The sequence below is a fragment of the Heterodontus francisci genome, unplaced genomic scaffold, assembly GCF_036365525.1.
Source record: "Heterodontus francisci isolate sHetFra1 unplaced genomic scaffold, sHetFra1.hap1 HAP1_SCAFFOLD_43, whole genome shotgun sequence".
Classification (NCBI taxonomy): Eukaryota; Metazoa; Chordata; class Chondrichthyes; order Heterodontiformes; family Heterodontidae; genus Heterodontus; species Heterodontus francisci.
Window position 1 is genome coordinate 11,659,932 of NW_027141852.1, and position 24,550 is coordinate 11,684,481.

A 24,550-nucleotide genomic window follows, 5' to 3' on the forward strand; every position below is an offset into this window, starting at 1 on the left:
TGCATCCTGACATATACATTAGATATAACATCACATAAGGACATAAGAAATAGGAGCAGGAGTAGGCCATTCGGCCCCTCAAACCTGCCCCGCCATTCAGTAAGATCATGGCTGATCTGCCCCAGACCTCAATTCCTCTTTCATGCCAGCTCTTCATAGCCCTCAACTCTCCAATATTTCAAAAATCTATTTACATCCTCTTTAAATACTTTCAGTGATCTCGTCTCCACAACTGTCTGGGGTAGATAATTCCAGACATTCACTACCATCTGAGAGAAGAAATTCCTTTGCATCTCAGTTTTAAATGAGTGTCCCCTTATTCTGTAACTATGTCGCCTAGTTTGAGATTCCCCCACTAGTGGAAACATCTTCTCAACATCTCCCCTGTTAATAAAAACAAGAAATGCTGGAAATACTCAGCAGGTCTGGCAGCATCTGTGAAGAGAGAAGGAGAGTTAATGTTTCAGGTCAGAGACCCTTATTCACCCTGTTAAGCACCCTCAGAATCTTGTACGTTTCAAAAAGATCACCCCTCATTCTTCTGAACTCGAATAAATAACCTGTTTAGCCGTTCTTTATAAGTCAACCCCTTCATCCCAGGAATCAGCTGAGTGAACCTCTTTTGAACTCCTCCAATGCCAGTACATCCTTTCTTAAGTCTAAATCTCAAGTGTGATATCAGATTGAGAGAATCTGAAAGATAGTATATCCTGAGATATAAACTGAGAATTCAGTTTAAAACTCCCCCGGATTGTGAAACTAAAAGATACAATAGCAATTTAACTTGTATAGACTGTGCTTTGGATCACATTCCAGCCCTCATACAGTATCAGACTGGAAGATACTGTAGCAATTCCATTAGTGCAGACTCAGCTCTACATTACAGAGCAGGGAACATATTTAAACAACCGGGAACACTTTTACACAAGACGGATCATATTTACACAACTGAGAAGATCTTTACCCAACAGGGAACCATTTTACACAATAACAGAGAACATCTTTATAAACAGCGAATACAGTAACACAACAGAGAACATATTACACAGCAGGAAATATCTTTAAAAGAACACAGGGAACATCTTTACACAACAGAGAACACAATTACATAAATCATCAGTCTTTCGCTGTCTCTTGCTGGTTTGCTCAGTACCTTTCTCTGTCTGTTCCCTTCTGGGTCCTGATAATCTCTGCTTGGTTTTCTGTGTGTCTTTCTCTGTCTGTTCCCTTCTGGGTCCTGATAATCTCTTCCTGGTTTTCTGTGTGTCTTTCTCTGTCTGTTCCTTTCTGGGTCCGCATGATCTCTACCCGGTTTTCTGTGTCTTTCTCTGTCTGTTCCTTTCTGGGTCCTGATAATCTCTTCCTGGTTTTCTGTGTGTCTTTCTCTGTCTGTTCCTTTCTGGGTCCGAATGATCTCTACCCGGTTTTCTGTGTCTTTCTCTGTCTGTTCCTTTCTGAGTCCTGATAATCTCTTCCTGGTTTTCTGTGTGTCTTTCTCTGCCTGCCTCATTGTCGGTGCTGTTACTCTGTGTCCTTGTGTCATTGTGCAGTGAGGGTGAGTCCGTCAGCACGTGTGTTGCTGAGTCCGAGATTCTTGAGAAATCCGACTCCAATCCTATTTTTATAAAAACATTGGGGAAATGAACATATTTCACTAACAGGCAGCTAAAATTTAAAATAGCAGTTAGCAGAGTGGCGCAGCAGAAGCGTGCTGGGCCCATAACCCAGAGGTCGATGGATTGAAACCATTTTCTGCTATTTATATAAAAGCAAAATACTGCAGATGCTGGAAATCTGAAACAAAAACAAGAAATGCTGGAGTCACTCAGCAGGTCTGGCAGCATCTGTGGAAAGTTCCGAAGAAGGGTCACTGACCCGAAACGTTAACTCTGCTATTTCTGTTTGGTAATAACCCAAACAGTTCACTTTCAAAACATCAAGTGTTTCCCCATAATAACAAGATGCGCTCGATTGCAATCAGCTTTTTCCTTCTAGTGAACACATCAATCAGTAACAAATCACATTTGCTCACACGAACACAAGCTGCAAACACGGACCAGCCGAGTCTCTCCCACTTTGTCAACCCCTTCCTGCAGAGCCTCGTCTCCACCACCAGATGGTGATGTTGGCCACAATAAAACCAGGACAAATGGTCACAGTGAGGAGACAGTCAGTAACAGAAAATAAAACAATAACAGGGAAAACCTTTGCACAACAACAGGGTACATCTTTACACAACAGAAAACATATTTACACACCACGAAATACCTTTAGACAACAGGGAGAATACAATCATACAAATGCCTTGTTTCTCCATCTCAGTTTCGTTGTCTGTCTCTCTCTCTCCGTTCCTCACTTTTGCTTCCTCACAGTCTATTAGTTTTCTGTGTGTTTTTCTCTCTGTCCCGTTGTCGATGGTGTCACTCAGCGTCCTTGTAACATTGCGTAGCCAGGCTGAGCCTCCCAACACCTGTGTTATAGAACATAGAACAGTGCAGCACAGTACAGGCCCTTCGGCCCACGATGTTGTGCCGAACCTTTAACCTACTCGAAGATCAAAACTACCCACATACCCTTCATTCTACTATCATCCATGTACCTATCCAAGAGACGCTTAAATGTCCCTAATGTATCTGCTTCTACTACCACCGCTGGCAGTGCATTCCACGCACCCACCACTCTCTGTGTAAAGAACCTACCTCTGACATCTCCCTGAAACCTTCCTCCATCACCTTAAAATTATGCCCCCTGGTGATAGCCCTTTCCACCCTGGGAAAAAGTCTCTGGCTATCTACTCTATCTATGCCTCTCATCATCTTGTACCCCTCTATCAAGTCACCTCTCATCCTTCTTCGTTCCAATGAGAAAAGCCCTAGCACCCTCAACCTTTCTTCGTAAGACATGCCCTCCAGTCCAGGCAGCATCCTGATAAATCTCCTCTGCACCCTCTCTAAAGCTTCCACATCCTTCCTATAATGAGACGACCAGAACTGAACACAATATTCCAAGTGTGGTCGAACCAGGGCTTTATAGAGCTGCAGCATAACCTCGTGGCTCTTAAACTCAATACCCCTGTTAATGAAAGCCAACACACCATATGCCTTCTGAACAACCCTATCAACTTGGGTGGCAACTTTGAGCGATCTATGGACATGGACCCCAAGATCCCTCTGTTCCTGCACACTACCAAGAATCCTGTCTTTTAGCCTGTATTCTGCATTCAAATTCGACCTTCCAAAATGAATCACTTCACACTTTTCCAGGTTGAACTCCATTTGCCACTTCTCAGCCCAGCTCTGCATCCTGTCAATGTCCCGTTGCAACCTACAACAGCCTTCCACACTATCCACAACTCCAGCAACCTTCGTGTCATCGGCAAACTTGCTAACCCAGACTTCCACTTCCTCATCCAAGTCATTTATAAAAATCACAAAGAGCAGAGGTCCCAGAACAGATCCCTGCGGAACACCACTGGTCACCGAGCTCCAGGCTGAATACTTTCCATCTACTACCACCCTCTGTCTTCTATGGGCCAGCCAATTCTGTATCCAGACAGCCAACTTTCCTTGCATCCCATGCCTCCTTACTTTCTGAATGAGCCTACCATGGGAACCTTATCAAACTCCTTGCTAAAATCCATATACACCACATCCACTGCTCTTCCTTCATCAATGTGTTTTGTCACATCTTCAAAGAATTCAATAAGTCTTGTGAGGCATGACCTGCCCCTCACAAAGCCATGCTGACTGTCTCTAATCAAACTATGCTTTTCCAACTAATCATAAATCCTGTCTCTCAGAATCCTCTCCAATAATTTGCCCACTACCTACGTAAGACTGACTGGTCTATAATTCCCAGGGTTATCCCTCTTCCCTTTCTTGAACAAGGGAATAACATTTGCCACCCTCCAATCATCTAGTACTACTCCAGTGGACAGTGAGGACGCAAAGATCATCGCCAAAGGCGCGGCAATCTCTTCCCTCGCTTCCCTTAATATCCTTGGGTATATCCTGTCTGGCCCCGGGGACCTATCTGTCCTCATATCATTCAAAATTTCCAGCACATCCCCCCTCTTAACATCAACCTGTTCGAGCATATCAGCCTGTTTCACGCTGTCCTCACAAACGACCAGGTCCCTCTCACTGGTGAATACTGAAGCAAAGTATTCATTTAGGACCTCCCACTACCTCCTCCGACTCCAGGCACAAGTTCCCTCCACTATCCCTGATCGGCCCTACCCTCACTCTGGCCATCCTCTTGTTCCTCACATAAGTGTAGAACACATTGGGATTTTCCTTAATCCTACCCGCCAAGACTTTTTCATGTCCCCTTCTAGCTCTCCTAAGTCCATTCTTCAGTTCCTTCCTGGCTACCTTGTAACGCTCTAGAGCCCTGTCTGATCCTTGCTTCCTCAACCTTAAGTAAGCTTCCTTCTTCCTCTTGACTAGCTGTTCCACATTTCTTGTCATCCAAGGTTCCTTCACCATCCCTTCCTTGCCTCATCGGGACAAACCTATCCAGCAGTCGCAGCAAGTGCTCCCTGAACAACCTCCACATTTCTGTCATGCATTTCCCTGAGAACATCTGTTCCCAATTCATGCACCCCAGTTCCTGCCGAATAGCATTGTAATTCCCCCTCCCCCAATTAAATATTTTCCCATCCCGTCTGCTCCTGTCCCTCTCCATGACTATAGTAAAGGTCCGGGAGTTGTGATCACTATCACCGAAATGTTCTCCCACCGAGAGATCTGCCACCTGGCCTGGTTCATTGCCAAGCACCAAATCCAACATAGCCTCCCCTCTAGTCGGCTTATCTACATATTGAGTCAGGAAACCTTCCTGGACACACCTGACAAAAACTGCTCCATCCAAACTATTTGCACTAAGGAGGTTCCAATCAATATTAGGGAAGTTGAAGTCACCCATGACAACAACCCTGTTACTTCTGCACCTTTCCAAAATCTGCCTCCCAATCTGTTCCTCCATGTCTCTGTTGCTATTGGGGGGTCTATAGAAAACTCCCAACAAAGTGACTGCTCCTTTCCTGTTTCTGACTTCCACCCATAATGACTCAGTAGACAAACCCTCCTCGATGACCTCCCTTTCTGCAGCTGTGATACTATCCCTGATTAACAATGCCACTCCCCCACCTCTTTTACCTCCCTCCCTATTCCTTTTGAAACATCTAAACCCCGGAACATCCAACATCCATTCCTGCCCCTGTGATATCCAAGTGTCCGTAATGGCCACAACATCATAGCTCGAAGTACTGATCCATGCTCTCAGTTCATCACCCTTATTCTTGACAATTCTTGCATTAAAATAGACACACTTCAACCCATCATACTGGCTGCAACTTTGCCCTGTCAACTGTCTAACCTTCCTCACAGACTCTCTGCACTCTGTATCTGCCTGTTCAACAGCTACCCCATCCACTTATCCATAGCTCCGGTTCCCATCCCCCTGTCAAACTAGTTTAAACCCTCCCGAAGAGCTCTAGCAAACCTCAGCCCAGGATATTGGTGCTCCTCCAGTTCGGATGCAACCCGTCCTTCTTGTACAGGTCCCACCTTCCCCAGAAGGTATCCCAATGATTCACATAACTGAAGCCCTCCCTCCTACACCAGCTCTGTAGCCACGTGTTCAGCTGCACTCGCTCTCTGTTTCTGGCCTCACTAGCACGTGGCACCGGTATCAATCCTGAGATTACTACTCTGCTCGTCCTGCCTTTTAGCTTCCAACCTAACTCCTATATTCGCTTTTCAGGTCCTCATTCCTTTTCCTAGCTATGTCATTGGTACCGATATGTACCACGACTTCTGGCTGCTCCCCCTCCCCCTTAAGAATCCTGTGGACTCGATCCGAGACATCCCTGACCCTGGCACCCAGGAGGCAACATACCATCCAGGAGTCTCGTTCGCGACCACAGTATCTCCTGTCTGTTCCTCTAACCATTGAATCTCCTATCACTATTGCTCTCCTATTCTCCACCCTTCCCTTCTGAGCGACAGAGCCAGGCTCAGTGCCAGAGACCTGGCCGCTGTGGCTTTCCCCTGGTAGGTCCCCCCCCCAACCGTATCCAAAACGGTATACTTATTATTGAGGGGAACGGCCACAGGGGATCCCTGCACTGTGCGTCTATTCCCTTTCTCTCCCCTGACGGTCACCCAGCTACCTTTATCCTGTGACTTCGGTGTCAGTACTTCCCTATAACTGCTCTTTATCATCCCCTCTGCCTCCCGCATGATCCGAAGTTCATCCAGCTCCAGCTCCAGTTCCCTAACGCGGTCTGTGAGGAGCTGGAGTTGGGTGCACTTCTCACAGGTGAAGTCAGCAGGGACACAAGTGGTGACCCTTACCTCACACATCCTGCAAGAGGAGCATGCAACTGCCCTAGCTTCCATCCCCTCTGCTCGAAATTGACAACAGAGAATAAAAAAATATAAAGGAAAACCTTACCTGACCAAACCCTCCACACAAGAGTCCTTTTATTTGGTAGGAGGAGGAGGATAGGTGGGAGACACTGCACGTGTAGTGTTTCGGGTTTAGCCACTGCCCGAATATATAAGTTCACTTACCCAGCAGTACCCGTGTCCGTGTCCGCCGAATCGCCAGGTAAGTACTTTATCGTGAAACGTACCTTCCCGGCTGCCCCCTGGCACGCACTATCACCGCTACTGCTGATCAAAGGTGTTGCTGTAATAAAAACAAAAAATGCTGGAAAGGCTCAGTAGGTCTGGCAGCATCTGTGCAGAGAGAAACAGTTAAGAGTTCAGGTCTGTTTCCTTAGCTCACATTAACTTTGTTTCTCTCTCCACAGATGCTGCCAGACCGACTGAGCATTTCCAGCATTTTCTGTTTATGTTTCAGATTTCCAGCATCTGCAGTATTTTACTTTTGTACGTGTGTTGCTATGTCTGGGAATGTTTGAGTGCAATGCTATTCCTTTATAAACAGCGTTGAAACAAACATTTATCTGGTTAACACACAGCACTAATACACAGCTGGATATAAACAGCAGCCTGCAGCAGAGGGCGCAGTGGAAGTTTATTAACACAAATAATTCACCAACACTATATTTACTGCGATCCACAATCACACCACGCTTCATCTTAACACGTTTTACTCTTTATTTACATCAACTTCTTGCTTCCAATAAACACTTCAGTTTGGAACACAGCTTCCAAATCACCTTTATTAACAAACCCGAACACAAGCTGCAAATGCTGCAAACACACACCAGCCCAGACTTTCCCCTTACTGTCAACCCATTCCTGCATCACTGCCTCTCCACCAACAGTTGCTGCTAGAATCATACAATCATAGAATGGCTAAAGCACAGAAGGAGGCCATTCGGCCTGACGAACCCATGCTGGCTCTCTGCTAAAGCAACTCACCTCGTCTCACTCTCTTCTCGAAAGAATAATTCGGGACAAAATTAATAGTCTCATGGACAAATGTGGGTTAATTCAAGAAAGCCAGCATGGATTTCTTAAGGGAAAGTTATGTTAAACTGTCCTGCTGGAGTTTTTTGATGAGGCAACAGAGAGGGATGATGAGGGCAATGCTGTTGATGTGGTGTACATGGACTTTCAAAAGGTCTGGCAGCATCTGAATGGTCACTGACCTGAAACATTAACTCTGTTTCTCTCTGCACAGATGCTGCCAGACCTGCTGAGTATTTCCAGCACTTTTTGTTTATATTTCAGATTTCTAGCATCTGCAGTATTTTGCTTTTATTGACTTTCAAAAGGAGTTTGATACAGTGCAACACAACAGACTTGTGAGCAAAGTTATAACTCATGGAATAAAAGGGACAGTAGCAACATGGATATGGAATTGGCTGAGTGACAGGAAACAAAGAGTAGTGATCAATGGATGTTCTTCAGGCTAGAGGAAGGTTTGTAGTGGAGTTCCCCAGGAGTCAGTGTTGGGACCCTTGCCTTTCCTGATATATATCAATGACCTAGACCTTGGTGTACAGGGCAGAATTTCAAAGTTTATGGATGATACGAAAATTGGAAGCATTGTGAACTGTAAGGATGATTGTCTAGAACTTCAAAAGGACTTAGACAAGTTGGTGGAATGGGAGGACAGATAACAGGTGAAGTTCAATGCAGAGAAATGTGAATTGATTCATTTTGGTCAGAAGAACATGGAGTGACAATGTAGAATAAAGGGTACAATTCTAAAGGGGGTGCAGGAGCAGAGGGACCTGGGGGTATAAGTCATTGGTTGAGAGAGCGGTTAATAAAGCATACAGTATCCTCGGCTTTAGTAATAGAGGCATAGAGTACAAGAACAAGGAGGTCATGTTGAACTTGTATAAGACACAAGACTCAGCTGAAGTACTGCGTCCAGTTCTGGGTGCCACACTTTAGGAAAGATGTGAAGGCATTGGAGAGATTATGGAAAAGATTCATGAGAATGGTTCCAGGGATGAGGAACTTCAGTTATGAAGATAGATTGGAGAAGTTAGGACTGTTTTCCTTGGAGAAAAGAAGGCTAAGAGGAGATTTCATAGTGGTATTCAAAATGATGAGGGGTGTGGACAGAGTGGATAGGGAGAAACTGTTCCCACTTGTGAAAGGATCGAGAACGAGAGGGCACAGATTTAAAGTAATTGGTAAAAGAAGCAAAAGCGACATGAGGAAAACTTTTTCACACAGCGAGTGGTTAAAGTATGAACTGCCTGAGAATGTGATGGAGGCAGGTTCAATTGAAGAATTCAAAGGGGTATTAGACTGTTATCTGAAAAGGAAGAATGTGCAGGATTATGGGGAGAAGACGGGGAAGTGACATGAGGTGAATTGCTCATTTGGAGAGTCAGTGCAGATACGATGGGCCAAATGGCCTCCTTCTGTGCAGTAACAATTCTGTGATTCCAATATTCAAGTCATTTATATATATGGTGGTCCTGACACTGACACTTGTGGACATCACTGTTCACCATCTTCCATTCTGAAAAACAACCAAATACCACAACTCGCTTTTCTTGATATTTCATACATTTTTCAATCTAAGCAGATACTGACCCTCCTATTCCAGGAGACTCAGTTTTGTTACCCAGCCTTTTATGTGGTAGTTTGTCAAACGCTTTCTTAAAATCCATATGGACAACATCCATTGCTTTCCCTTCATCAACCTTTTCTGTTATTTCATCAATAAAATCAGTTATTTAGTAATAGATGCAGCACTGAAACAGGCCCTTCGGCCCACCAAGTCTCTGCCAACCAACAACCACCCATTTATACCAATCCCACATTATTCCCATATTCCCGACCACATCGCCCACCACCTACCTCCACTAGGGGCAATTCACAATGGTCAATTTACCGATCAATCTGCAAGTCTTTGGCTGTGCGAGGAAACCCACGCAGTCACAGGGAGAAGTCAAACTGCGCACAGACATTAGCCAGAACTGAACACGGGTCGCTGGAGCTGTGAGGCTGCGTTGCTAAACACTGATCGACCAAAATGACTGTGGCAGGAATCGAACCTACAATCTTCTGATAACCTCGTTAAATACACCGAAGTAAGACGCCTTATCCATTACGCCACACGGCCAGTAGCAAAGAAGTGGAAAGGTGCTGAACCTCTCAGTTTTCAGTCTACCCAAACCAAGTTCAAGGCCTGAATAATGAACCGATTGCCTCATGAGTTCTGTGAATAATACAATGATTTAATAGACAAAGTTTTGAAACATTCCTGCCCATAAATCTTGATAACAGAGAGTGTGTGGATCTCCTGGCTCAGAATGTTTAATGGATACAGTCCTCAGATCCGACAAGGAACCCCTGAACATCCACAGTAAAGACAGTGTGGATGAGGAAATGTAAGAGCTGGGAGCTGAAACTCAGGGATGGCCGAGCTCTCCTGTCATTGAGCTTGTGTGTCAGCTCTGCTCGCCGCACTTCCGGCTCTACTTTGTTTCCAATGAAAAGATGAAAAGGGCCGTTCGGTTTTCCTCTCACTGACAGTGTGTTTCACTCGGGTTAATATAACCCGGGACTTTTGCTGCTGAAATGAATTCTGCAAGGTCCCAGCAAACACACCGGCTCCCTCCTTTCTCCCCTCTTTCTATCAGATTGTTTTACCAGGAGGGGCTCAATAATAACAAACCCCCTGCAGGGAATGACCGCAAATTGAGCATCTAAATGGGGCAAGTGGGCAGCTTTCTGGGTTCTAGGTTCCCCCTACCCCGCCCCTCCCTCCCTCCCTCCCTCCCTCCAGTCCAAGCCCCTCTTCACTTTCTTTGGGACTTTGATGAGGGTGAAATGGGGAAAGTTCCCATTGATGTTTGAACGCTGAATTGCTGCAAAGATCTGCGCACGCGCGATGTTGCCCCGCCCCCTGTGAGACGTCACAATGAGGAGTGGAGCGCATGCGCAGCCTTTCCCCAACCCAGTCTGTGAGGCCATTCACTCAATCAGGGGAAGATGCTTTAAATCAGCTGCTAATGGAGACTTCCCGGGCCCAGGGGAAGGGAACAAACAGCATCTGCTTCCAGCAGCCACTGCTTTGGGAGCGTGTGCGCAGATGTGCTCAGAGATTAGCATTGAGTGGCTGGAAGTTGAGGGGGAGTCGGGGAGTGTTTGTAACAGACACTGTGGAGCAGGAGCTGCTCCCAGAACATGGAGTGAGCCGGGGACACGGGGAAGGGAGAGTTCATTCTCGGACAGTGTCTGTACAGGCTCAGGGAGACAGAATGGGAAGAAATCACTATTGAAAATCACTGAAAATTTCACCACCCAAAGGAGAGGGAATTTTCCTGCTTTAGTTCCAGTCTCTCACTATTTGTTGGATCGTGAACAGTGGGGGGAAAATAGCTGCACAATAACGATGTGGACAGTTAGACAAAGAGCATTTATTGCAGACACCAGGTGAGAAGTGTGAAAGGCACATTTTAAATAGTGGCTGCTTGTTTTCCGTTGAAATAGAAATGTGACTGTGTAAAGGTCACTGCTCTATCGGACAGTCCCAGTCATTGAGCAGTGCAGGGCTTGTGTTGTTTCTGAATGTCACAAACTTGTTGTAAATCCACTGCAAACACCTGGTAAACAGAAGCTGAATGCTGCAGTACTGCAGTGGAGTCAGACACTGACACTGTTTGTGTTCCTGGTTTTCATTTCGCGATTGTTCATAATGATTATTATTCGGACGATTACATTGATCGCTTTTGTATCTTCTATCTCACCAGTTCTTTCATTCCTGCAGGAAAATACATGAAGGAACCTGACTGGATGTGATGATTCTTGGACACAAAGAAAAGTGCAGCGAGCTCGATCCAACACACAGTCGGTACAGGATCACTCCCAAAGCACAGAGATACTGCCAGCTCATCAGTTCCACTGGAACAAATAAAAGAAGTAGTCAGACAGACACTGATCCCAAAGTCGAGAGAGACAAATTTTCAATCCAACAGTCAAACAACAGCAGGAGAGACAGAAGTTGTTTCCATTTCACTCCAATGCAGTGCAGCTGAAAGGTTGATACATCAATTGCAGTCCAAAAACAAACTCACTATCAGATCTAAATAAACTCTGTCACCATGGTTACATTTTAAATAGAAAACTTGAAACAGAACAGACAAAATTTACATGATTGAAAGGTACAGAACGAATGCAAGGAGGCTTCAAGGGGATTTGGACAGGGTAAGTGAATGGGCAAGAACATGGCAGATGGAATATAATGTGAATAAGTGTGAATTTCTCCACTTTGGTAGAATAAACAGAAAGACAGAATATTTCTTAAATGGTGAGAGGTTGAGAAGTGTCGATGTCCAAAGGGACCTGGGTGTCCTTGTTCATGAGACACTAAAAGCTAGTGTGCAGGTGCAGCAAGCAATTAGGAAGGCAAATGGTATGTTGGCTTCATTGAAAGGGGATTTGAGTACATGGTTCAAGATGTATTGCTTCAATTGCATAAAGTCTGGCTGAGACTGCACCTGGAGTATTCTGTACTATTTTGGTTTCCTTATTGAAGGAAGGATAGACTTGTCACAGAGGGAGTGCAACAGAGATTCACCGGACTAATCCCCTGGGATGGTGGGATTGTCTTATGATGAGAGACTGCAGAACCTGGGCCGAAATTCTCTGGAGTTTCGAAGAATGAAAGGTGATCTCATTGAAACTTACAAAATTCTTACAGGGTGTGACAGGGTAGATATGGATAGGATGTTTCCTCTGTCTGGTGAGTCTAGAACAAGGGGACACAGACTCAGAATAAGGGCAGGCCATTTGAGACTGAGATGAGCAGGAATTTCTTTACTCAGAGGGTGGGAAATCTGTGGAATTCTTTATCCCAGTGGGCTGTGGAAGATCAATCATTTAACATATTCAAGACAGAAATCGATAGATTTCTAAATACTAACAGGATCAAGGGATATGGAGATAGCAGGAAAAATGGCGTAGAGGTAGATGATCAGTCACGATCTGTTTGAATGTTGGAGCAGGCTCGATGGGCTGAATGGCCTAATGCCCCTATTCCCTATCATCCTTTGAATCCCAAAAATGTACATCGGAATGTTAGACCAAGTTATGCATTACATACCAGTTCAAAAATCCCACAGAGATTAAGACTGAAAGATACAGTATCAATTCCATTACTACAAAATGAAGGTCTTGGAGCTTGCAGACCAGCCCATGTATAAGATTGAAAGTTATATTTTCATTCACAATCGTTTTCACAGAGCTAAATATTAAATACCAATCCACAACTTGCACAGGACTACCAAATAAAACCTACAACTGTAAAATACAGTTAATCCATATTTTAAATTAAACACAAGGCAAACAAATATTGATACATTAAGAGAGTGGGAAACAATGAGAGCAGAGTGGAGCATAAAGAGCCCAGGAGAGAGAGGGAGCAAGAGTTCACTCGGAGAGCAGGGAACAACGAGAGCACGCGTCAAAAAAGGCAAAGGAATCCACAATTAATGGGAGAACACTGAATGGTGTAGAGGAAGTGAGGGACGTTGGAGTGAATGTCCACAGATTCCTGAAGTAGCAGTGCAGGTCAATAAGGTGGTTCAGCAGGTATATGGTATCCTTTCCTTTATTAACTGAGTTATAAAATATACGGGTGATCTGGGTGTCCATGTCAATAAGTCACTGACAGCTAACATGCAGGTGCAGCAAGCAATTAAGAAGGCTAATAGTATGTTAGCCTTTATCACAAGAGGATTTGAGTACAGGAGTAGTGAATTCTTGCTTCAATTGTATAGAACCCTGGTTAGACCGCACTTGGAGTACTGTGTACAGTTTTGGTCTCCTTCCCTTCGGAAGGATATTATTGCCATGGAGGGAGTTCAACGAAGGTTCATCAGACTTGTTCCTGGGATGGTGGGACTGTTCTATGAAGAGAGATTGGGGAAACTGGGGCTGTATTCTCTAGAGTTTTGAAGAATGAGAGGTGATCCCATTGAAACCCACAAAATACTTAAAGGACAGTCAGGGTAGATGCAGCTAAGATGTTTCTCCTGGTTGGGGAGTCGAAAACCACGGGACACAATTTCAAAATAAGGGGGAAGCCACTTAGGACAGAGATGAGGAGAAATGTTGTTACTCAGAGGTATGTGAATCTTTGGAATTCTGTAACCCAGAGGGCTGTGGAAGCTCAGTCGTTGAGTCTGTTTAAAGCAGAGATTGACAGATTTGTAAATACAAATGACATAAGGGAATATGAGGAAAGTGTGGGAAAAAGGGCATTGAAGTGGATGATCAGCCATGATCATATTGAATGGCGGGGCAGGCTCGATGGGCTGAATGGCCGGCTCCTGCTCCTATGTTTCGATGTTCCTAACTCCACATTATCGATGAGACACAGCCTCAGGCCGACTTGTCGGGTGGTGCAAACAGACAACACTGCTTCTGATCTTCACCAGAACAGAGAGTGAGATGTAAAATTGATCATCAAACAGACTGTGAGAGAATACAACAGGATAAAACACATGGAGAGACACTGTGGAATAACAAATAGATTTGATTGGAATGTTGAATTTTGATTGGAATGGATAAAACACCAGAAACAGCAGATTAAATTGGGATTCTCATCATTATATTGATCTGAGACAGAAAAGAGAAACTGATGGGAAGAAGGAAGAATGGAACTGTTAAGTTTTTTTGAGTTTTTCACTCACCCATGAAAGCTGATTTAAAAAAGATGCAAATAACAGAGAATTTCACCAAAAAGGGAGATTAAATGCTGTCGAAACCTTGGATCGAAGGATGCCCCAACAGATCACCTGTTTAACTGTCTCCTCACTGGGGGATTTCAATCAGTGAGCAATATTATTCACTACCTTTTTTTTGTTAAATGAACCCAGAACTGTCACTTGGAGTTAATATCTGCATTCCGACTCCTGAATATTTTCTGGACACATTTCCTGCTGAAAGAACTAAGAACTCTTTTCTAATTTACACAATACTATATACACATTCATCAAACCTCTTAAGCTCGCATCCTTGGTGCTGCTCTCTCTTCTCCCAAACCTCATCTCATGTGACTGTTACATCATCACTCTGACAGTGGGAGGGGTTGATCCCACTAGATTCAGCATTAACCCTTTACATCCTTATACTACACTGTCTGTCCAAACAAATGGGTGGAGGGAACTTCCTTCATTTACTCAAACACCAACAGCTGCCACTTGAAAATCAACTCAAAGCCATCAGAGAGAGAGAGGGAGAGAGAGTGTCAGAGAACTTCCTGCATCCAGTCCTGACCCTGTCACACTCAGCAGCTGCTCACCCAGACCCCACTCTCATCAACACTGAACATTGTTACAGAGACCCTTCAAATAATGTTTATAAAAGGCGGAAAAATTCAAAGTTCATCGCAGCCGGATTGAATGGAACAAAGTTTAATATCTTCTCACCGTCTCTCAATACCCACGAGACATAGGTTTTCTTATTTGGTTCCTTTGATTTTTCTTGTTCCTGATTGACAAATATTCCAAACCTCGGATCAACCCTCCCACTTGTGTCATGTCCCAGTCTCGGTTGAAAGCAACACATAACGACACAAACACTCTGAAACATACAACGTGGTCACACTTTCCTTCAGTGAGATTAATGTCGCGCTGTTTTCCAGATTGAATGTAACTGTGAACAAATTTGTAGCTTTGTCTTTCAACACACCATTAACATATTGTTTGCCTTTGCTCCGTGACCTTTTGGTCAGCTGTGTGGCCTGGTCCAATCTGCACCTTCTCCTTTGTTATCTCTTGCCCAACCCCCACCTCACTTGTTTATAATCTGTGACTTTTCTAATATTTGTCAGTTCCGAAGAAGGGTCACTGACCCGAAACGTTAACTCTGCTTCTCTTTCCACAGATGCTGCCAGACCTGCTGAGTGAATCCAGCATTTCTTGTTTTTGTTTCAGATTTCCAGCATCCGCAGTATTTTGCTTTTATTTGTATCAAAGAAGTTGCCTTTGGCGTATCAGCACTGAATTTCTGGACAAGGACGAACAGCCATTCCCAACTCACATCCTTCACAAAGGCTGTTTTCTCCTGTGACTGAAATTCATCATGTAATTTGAATTCCAAGATCAAGTTCACAAATCAGATATGTAAATGATTGAGAAGGAAACTTCTCAAGCATATCACAAATGTGAAATAAGGCTCTGCTGGAAGTTGAACCCAGGCTCTTCTGTTTACTAGACAGGTGCTTTAACCAACTAAGCTACAGAGCCAAATCACAAATGCTTGTGTGGCTGAAATCAGAGGAGAATCTGTTTATTCTCATCACACTTCTCCACTGGTCGCAACATATTTTAACTTTTCCTACTTACTGATACAGTCATATACTCTATTTTTCCCAAAACTGAGAATGGAGGTGGAGGGGCGACATGATAGAGGTTGACAAAGTGATGAGTGGCAGAGACAGAGTGGATAGTCAGAAGCTTTTTCACAGGGTGGCAGAGTCAGTTACGAGGGGACATAGGTTTAAGGCGAGAGGGGCAAAGTTTTGAGGGGATGTGCGAGGCAAATTCTTTACATAGAGGGTTGCGAGTGCCTGGAACTTGCTACCGGGGAAGGTGGTGGAAGCAGGGAAGATAGCGACGTTTAAGAGGCATCTTGACAAATACATGAATAGGATGGGAAGAGAGGGATATGGTCCCGAGAAGTCCAGAAGGTTTTAGTTTAGACAGGCATCAAGATCGGCGCGGGCTTGGAGGGCCGAATGGCCTGTTCCTGTGCTGTACTGTTCTTTGTTCTTTGTCCATCGATAACACGTTTATAGATGTGGTCACCCCACAGCTTAAGAGTATGCAGGGAGAGAGGGAATGGGTAACCACCAGGCAATCAAAAAGAATCAGGCAAGTAGTGCAGGACACCCCGAGTGCGTCTCACTCTCCAGCAGGTATTCAGTTCTGAATACAGAGGACAATGATGCTTCACCTGGGGAGTGCAGCCGGAGCCAATTACATGACACCATGGGTGACTCAGCTGCAAAGGGGAGTACAGGGAAGATTGGAAAGCCATAGTGATAGTGATTCAATCGTCAAGGGAACAATTAGGTGTTTCTGTGGCCACAGACGTGAATCCAGGAATGGAGTGTAGGCTCCCTGGTGCCAGGCTCAAGGATGTCATTGAGCAGTTACAGAGCACCCTGAAGGGGGAGGGTGAACAGCCAGCAGTGGTAGTCCACATCAGAACCAACAACATAGGTAGATATAAGGATGTTGTGCTGCAGTCAGAACGTAGGGAGTGAGGTAAGAAATTAGCAAGCAGGACATCAAAAGTAATAATCTCTGGATTACTCCCAGTGCCACGTGCAAGTGAGTACAGGAATAGATGGATAAGACAGATGAATGTACAGGAATAGATGGATAAGACAGATGAACGTGTGGCTGGAAAGATGGTGCAGGAGGGAGGACTTTAGATTTTTGGGACAGGTTGGATGGGTTGCACCTGAACCGAGCCAGGACGGAGTTCCTTGCAGGATGTTTTGCTAGTGCTGTTGGGGAGGGTTTAAACTAGTTTGGCAGGGAGATGGGGACTGGAAGGTAGAGTCAGATGGGACAAAATCAGAAATGAAAATGGAAGGCAGAAAATTAATGGAGTCTGGAAGAGAGAGGAAACACTGATTAGAAAATTCAAAACAAAAAATGTTGGCAGTGCTCAAGGATATCTAAATCAATGCAAGGAGTATAGCAAATGAAGCAGATGAGCTCAGGGCACAGTTAGACACATGGCAGTATGATATCATAGCTATTACACAAACATGGCTAAAGGAGGGACAGGCATGGCAGCTCAATCTTCCTGGTTACAGGGTTTTCAGACGTGAGAGGGAAGGGGATAAAAAAGGAGATGGAGTGGCAATTTTGGTCAAAGAAACTATTACAGCTGTGAGGAGGGATGATATGTTGGAAGGTTTATCAAATGAGACCGCATAGATTGAGCTGAGGAACAAAAAAGAGGCAATCACACTGCTGGGTGTGTACTACAGACCCCTAAACAGTCAGATGGAGATAGAAGAGCAGATATGTAGGCACATCTCTGAGAAGTGCAAGAACAATAGGGCAGTAACAGTAGGGGATTTGAACCACCCCAACATGAACTGGGATACTTTTCGTGTAGAAGGAATTGAGGGAGCAGAATTCTTGAGGTGCATTCAGGAGAACTTTTTTAGCCAATATGTAGCAAGTCCAACAAGAGAGGGTGAGGTTTTAGACTTAGTTTTAGGAAATGAAGAGGGGCAGGTGGAAGGAGCGGCAGTGGGACAGCAATTTGGTGGTAGTGATCATAATTCAGTCAGTTTTAATATAATTATGGAAAGGACAAGGACAGAACAGGAGTTAGAGTTCTCAATTGGGGTAAGGCCAACTTTCCTAAGCTGAAGAGTGATTTACCAAAAGTGGACTGGAAACAGGTACTTGAAGGTAAATCAGTGTCAGAGCAGTGGGAAGAATTCAAAGGGGAGATTCCAGGGGTTCAGAGTCAACATGTTCCCACAAAGAAAAAGGGTGGGAAGGCCAAATCTAGAGCCCCATGGATGTCAAGGAGTTTACGGGTATAATAAGGTAGTAAAATGAAAGTTTATGCCCAACACAGAGAACTGAATGCTACAGAAAGCCGAGAGGAGTATAGAATGTGGAGGGGGGAAATCAACATTGAAATTAGGAAAGTTAAGCGAGAGCATTAAAGAATATTGGCAATCAAAATCATGGTGAACCCAAAGATGTTTTATCAATACATTGAGAGTAAAAGGATAAATAAGGAAAGAATAGGGCACAGAAAAGACCAAAAAGGTAACCTATGTGTAGAGCAGAAGATGCTGGCATTGTTCTGAATAAATACATTGCATCTGTCTTCACAAAAGAGGGGGAAGATGCATATATTGTAGATAAGGAAGAGGGGTGTGAAGAATGGATGTGAAGAGATGAAGAGGGAGAGAGGACATATTAATGGGATTAGTGTATCTGAAAGTTGATAAATCACGAGTGCCGGATGGAATGCACCTCAGGCTGCTAAAAAGAAGCAAGAGAGGAAATAGCAGAAGAGCTGATCATCATTTTCCAGACCTCACTGGATACAGGTGTCGTGATGGAGGATTGGAGGACTGCTAACGTTGTACCGTTGTTTGAAAAGGGAGTGAGGGAGACCAAATAATTACAGGCCAGTCAGTCTAACATCAGTAGTGGGCAAATTATTGGAATCTATTCTGAGAGACAGGATAAAATGTTACTTCGAAAGGCACAGATTAATCAAGGATAGTCAGCATGGATTTGTTAAGGGAAGATCTTGTCTAACCAACTTGATCGAAATTTTGAAGAATTAAGAAGGAAGATAGATGAGGGTAGTGCAGTTGATGTAGTCTTCATGGATGTAAATGTAGGGGGTATGAGTTTTCAGATGGCACAAAGATTGGCTGTGTGGTAAATAGCAAGGAGGATAGCTGCAGGCTGCAGGAAGATCTTCATGGTCTGGTCAGATGGACAGAAAAATGGCAAATGGAATTCAATTCAGAAGTGTGAGTTGATGCACTTGGGGAGGTTAAACAAGGCAAAGGAATACACAATTAATGGGAGAATACTGAGAGGTGTAGAGGAAGTGAGGGACCTTGGAGTAAATGTCCACAGATCCCTGAAGGTAGCAGGACAGTTCGTTAAGGTGGTAAGAAGGCATATGGAATTCTTTCCTTTATTAGCCGAGGTATAGATTTAAGAGCAGGGAGGTTATGCTGGAACTGTATAAATCATTAGTCAGGCCACAACGAATACTGTATGCAGTTCTGATCACCTTATTACAGAAAGGATGTAATTGCACTCGAGAGGGTACAGAGGAGATTCACGAGGATGTTGCCGGGATTGGAAAAATGCAGCTATGAGGAAAGATTGGATAGGCTAGGGCTGTTCTCCTTGGCACAGAGAAGGCTGAGGAGAAATCTCATTGAAACATACAAAATTTTGAGGTGCCTGGATAGAGTTGAAGTGAAGGGCGTATTTACCTTAGCAGAGAGGTCAGTGACTGGGGGAAACAGATTTAAAGTGATTCGTCGAAAGATTACGGGGGAGATGAGGAAAAGTTTTTTTCAGCCAGAGGGTGGTGGGGGTCTGGAACTCACTGCCTCAATTCATTCAGAAGAAGTCTGGATATACACTTCAAGTGCTGTAATCTGCAGGGCTACAGACCAAATGCTGGAAGGTGGAATTGGAATGGGTGGAAAGTTTTTCATCTGGCACAGACACTGGGTGGGCCAAGTGGCCTCTTTCTGTGCCTTAAACTTTCTTTGATTCGATGATACTATAATTACCCAGTTGTTGTAATGGAATTTGAACTTGTTTCTCTGGACCATTAGTGGAGACTTCAGGATTACTCGTCTTGTAATGTCACCACAAAACCACCATACCGCTGTACGAGATTTTTTACTGGTTTGTTCAGTGGATTTCAATCTACACAAATGGAATTGATAATCTATTTCACACTGATAATGTTTGAGATGTTTTTGGCTGGTAAATAATGTGTATCTCAGTCGACTGTATTTTTAAATTCCGCAGTCTGGGTGAGTTCAGGCATCTAATTTACATCACAGTTTGCACTTTCTGTCAGCATTACTTAATCTAATACTGTTTTATTTTTGGACTGGCAATGTTTAGATCAATCTACACTCATGGAATTGATACTGTATTTCAGTTTGATATTGTGTGAGTTTTTAGAATGGTATATAATATTTAGATCAATCTGCACTAATGGAATTGATTCTGTATCTTTCCATTTCACAGTGTGGGTGAGTTCTGAACTGGTATCTAATTTGTGTCTCAGGTTACAATATCTTTCAGCACCTTAGAAACTTTCTCTGTAATGAATGTTGAACTTGTATGTAACTTGTATCTCAGGGTACACTATGGGGATGTTTAAACCTCCTTTATCATGAATGGATGTGAGCTTTGAGTATGGTATTTAATTTAAATCTCAGGGTACAGCATTACGTTAGATTCTGTGCCATTCAATCAATACTGTGTGCCAATTCTATCTGATATTTAATTGATAGCTAAGTCTGCATTATATTTAGATTGACACATTGTATTTCAATCTGTTAATGAGGGTGACTTTGACCTGGGATTGAGGTATCTGACTGTCAATGGGACTGAATTGGGGTGAAATGGAAACAACTTATTTCTCTCCTGCTTTGTTTGATTGTTTGATTGAAAATGTGTCTCTGGAACTCGGGATCAATGTGGGCCTGACTACTTCTGCAGTCTGAGACTAGGGAACAGATGAACTGTCGATACCTCTGTACTCTGCGTGATAATGTACCTACTGTGTGTGAGAGGAGCTGGCTGCACTGTTCCTTGTGCCTCGAGTGCAGCAACCATCACATTCATCACAATATCTTCAAGTATTTGCCTGTATGAAGAAAAAAATATATCTGATAACTCAAGAACAGATGCGGTGCATAATATCAAAGAGGTCAATTTAATTTCGCAATTAATAATCATTAAAAACACCCACAAATGAAAACCAGTGTCAGTATCTGTCTCCACTGAAGTACTGAAGCTCCCAGCTCCTGCATCACAAGTGTTCTGGGCAGATCCATCCAGACAAAACACTGCACTGGGATCATCCCAACTGCTCGATGCTCTACACATATTTCCAGCCATCCTGCTTCATATGCACAAATAAACAAAAATAAAGCCCCATATGTATATCCCTCAATTCCTTTCTTCCCATACAGTTGTTCCACCTCCCCTTAAATCTATCGATATTATCGCCTCGACCTCTCCCTGTGGTTGCAAATTCCAGATTCTAACCACTCACTACATAAATACCTTTTTCATGAATTCCTCATTGGTTTTATGAATGTCGATTTTATATTTTTGGCTCTCGTTTCAGACACCACCACAAGAGGAAACATATCTGCATGTATTCTATGGAAGCCCTTCACTATTTCCTCACTTTTTTCATTTGTTCCTGGGACATAGGCATCACTGGCTATGCCAGCATTTATTGCCCATTCCAAATTGCCCTTGACAAAATGGTGGTGAGCTGCCTTCTTGAGCTGCTGCAGTCCTTGAGATGTAGGAATTCCAACGGTGCTGTTTGGAAGGGAGTTCCAGGATTTTGACCCAGCGACAGTGCAGGAATGGTGATATAGTTCCAAGTCAGGATGGTGTGTGGCTTGGAGGGGAACTTGCAGGTGGTAGTGTTCCCATGCATCTGCTGCCCTTGTCCTTGTTGGTGGTAGAGGTTCCAGGTTTGGAAGGTACTGTCGAAGATGCCTTGGTGTGTTGCTGCAGTGCATCTTTTAGCTGGTACGCACTGCTGCCACTGTGCATCAGTGGTGAATGGAGTGAATATTGAAGGTGGTGGATGTGGGCAATCAAACAGGCTACTTGAGTGTTGTTGGAGCTGCACTCATCCAGGCAAGTGGACAGTATTCCATCACACTCCTGACTTGTGCCTTGTGAATGGTGGACGGATGTGGGGAAACAGGAGGTCAGTTACTCGCCGCAGAATTCCTAGCCTCTGACCTTGCTCTTGCAGTCACAGCACTTATATGGCTGGTCCAGTTCAGTTTCTGGTCAATGGTAACCAATGGTCAATGTTAATGGTGGGGGATTCAGTGATGGTAATGCCATTGAACATCAAGGGGAGATGATTAGATTCTCTCTTGTTTGAGATGGTCATTGCCTGGCACTTATCTGATGCCAATGTTACTTGCCACTTATCAGCCCAAGCCTGGATGTTGTGCAGGTCTTGCTGCATCTGGACATGGGCTGCTTCAGTATCTGAGGAGTCATGAATGGTGCTGAACATTGGGCAATCATCAGAAAACATCCACACTTCTGGCCTTGTGATGGAGGGAAGGTCGTTGATGAAGCTGCTGAAGATGGTTGGGCCTAGAACACGAGCCTAAGGAATTCCAGCTGTAATGGCCGGAGACTGAGATGATTGACCTGAACAACCACAGCCATCTTCCTTAGTGCTAGGTATGACTGCAAACAGCAGAGCATTTTGCCCCAATTTCTATTTTCATTGGTTTTGCTCGGGCTGCCTTGTTGCCATACATGTCAAAGGCTGCCTTGATGTCAAGGGCAGTCACTCCCACCTCACAATGCAATCTTTCTTTAACTCTAAAATAAAAGCAAAAGTCTGCAGATGCTGGAAATATGAAATCAACAAAAATGCTGGAAATACTCAGCAGTTCAGGCAGCATTTGTGGAGGGAGAAACACAATTAACATTTCAGGTCTGTGTCCTTTCATTTTACAATATGTTTTATGTCCTGGTAGATAACAGTGCATTCAGTCTGCAGTAATGGAATTAATACTGTATCCTCCAGTCTGGCCACTTGTGAGATTTGTGGAGTGGTGTGTAACATGTAGCTCAGTCTGCAGTCTGGTTACATTATTGAGATTAATTCTGTACTTTACAATCGGGTACTGTTTGTCTGTTCGATCTGACATTGAATTTGTAGTTCAGGCTGCTGTCTTGTGAGAGTGACACAGTGCCTTGCAATCTGATAGTGGGTGTGATTTTGGACTGGGATTGATGTATCTACCTGTCAGTGGGACAGAGTTGGGGTGAAATGGAAACAACTTCAGTCTGTCATGCTCTGTGTGACTGTTGGATTGACTGTTAGTCTCTGGAACTTGGGATCAGTGCCAGTCTGACTAGTACTGCTGGCAGTGATTGTGAAACTGATGTCTCTTTTCTCTCTGAATGATACTGTACTTACTGTGTGTGAGAAGCCGGCTGCACTTCCCCTTGTGCTGAGGCATCATTATATTTATTCTGCTTCCTTCAAGTATTTGCCTGTAGAAAGAAAAAGTATTTATTATAATTCAGGAAGAGGTGTGGTGGAAGTTCCAAGAGAGACCAAAATAATTATTCAATTAATAATCATTGTGAACAATCACAAAGGAAACCCAGCGACACAAACAGAGTCAGTGTCTGATTCCATTGCAGTCCTTCAGCCCCCAGCTGCTGCATACCAGGGGCTTTGGCCGTTTTACAACAATTAAATGACATCCAGAAACAATCCACTGGGCCATGAATGGGACTGACCGACGGAACAGGGACTTTTACACAGGTCAGATTTCCAGTTCTCGCTCCCATGGTCTAACCGTTCAAGTGAAACCAAACAGCCGCTGTTTAAAATGTGTCCTTCACACTTCTCACCTGGTGCCGATAATCGATTCTCTTTGTGCAACTCCCCACATCCTGACTGTCCGTTTCTGTTTCCACATTTCACTGTCCAATAACAAGAAACTGTGGGATGAGGCTGGATCGCTCTCTTTGAGCTGGCGCGGACACGATGGGCCGAATGGCCTCATTCTGCGCCGGAAATTTTCCATGTTTCTGTTTGCGGAATTGTTGCAGAAATCTGCGCCTGCGCTCCCCTCCCCCAGCACTGCCTGTGAGCGGAAGAAGATGGTTTAAAACAGCCGCGAATGGAGAGATCCCGTTCCCGGGGGAAGGAAGCAAACAGCAGCCTCCTTCCAGCAGCACATCGCTTTGGGAGCGTGTCCGCAGATAGACTCAGAGATCAGCATCGAGTCCGGGGCAAGTTCAGGGGGAGGCGGGGGCTGTTTGTAAAAGGCGGAGTGGAGCGAGAACTGGCCTCGAAATATGGAGTAAGTGGGGGAAGGGAGAGGCCATTCTCGGGTTGTGTGCAGACGGGGGAAGTAGACAGAATGGGAAGAACCTCTTACTGCAGTGCAGTCAAACAATGATAATATTTGTATGGCTGGGCTTCCTTTGTGGGGGCTCATTATTATTTGAGAGATTAAATTCATTAAAACTCTGTATCTTTGATCTCACCTGTATTTTAGTTGCAAACATACTTTTGTTCAAACAGACAAATAATTGAATGAACCAGAATAAATGTGATGTTTCCTCCACCCAAGTTACAAGGAAGAGTGTCACCAGCTCCTTCTCACACACAGTCTGTACATTATCATTCACAGAGTGCAGAGACACAGACAGGTCATCAGTTCCACAGTCTCAGACAGCAGAAATAGTTCCAGAGACACATTTTCAATCCCTCAATTAAACAGAACAGGAGAGACAGACGTTGTTTCCATGTCACCCCAA

General features: G+C 44.2%; 1 non-coding gene across 1 annotated transcript; it reads right to left on the minus strand.

The window, feature by feature from the left end:
• Positions 1-15,626: 15,626 nt before the first annotated feature.
• Positions 15,627-15,700, minus strand: trnat-agu (transfer RNA threonine (anticodon AGU)). The gene has a single exon. It is a non-coding gene; the product is annotated as a tRNA-Thr (tRNA).
• Between the last annotated feature and the right edge of the window lie 8,850 nt (positions 15,701-24,550).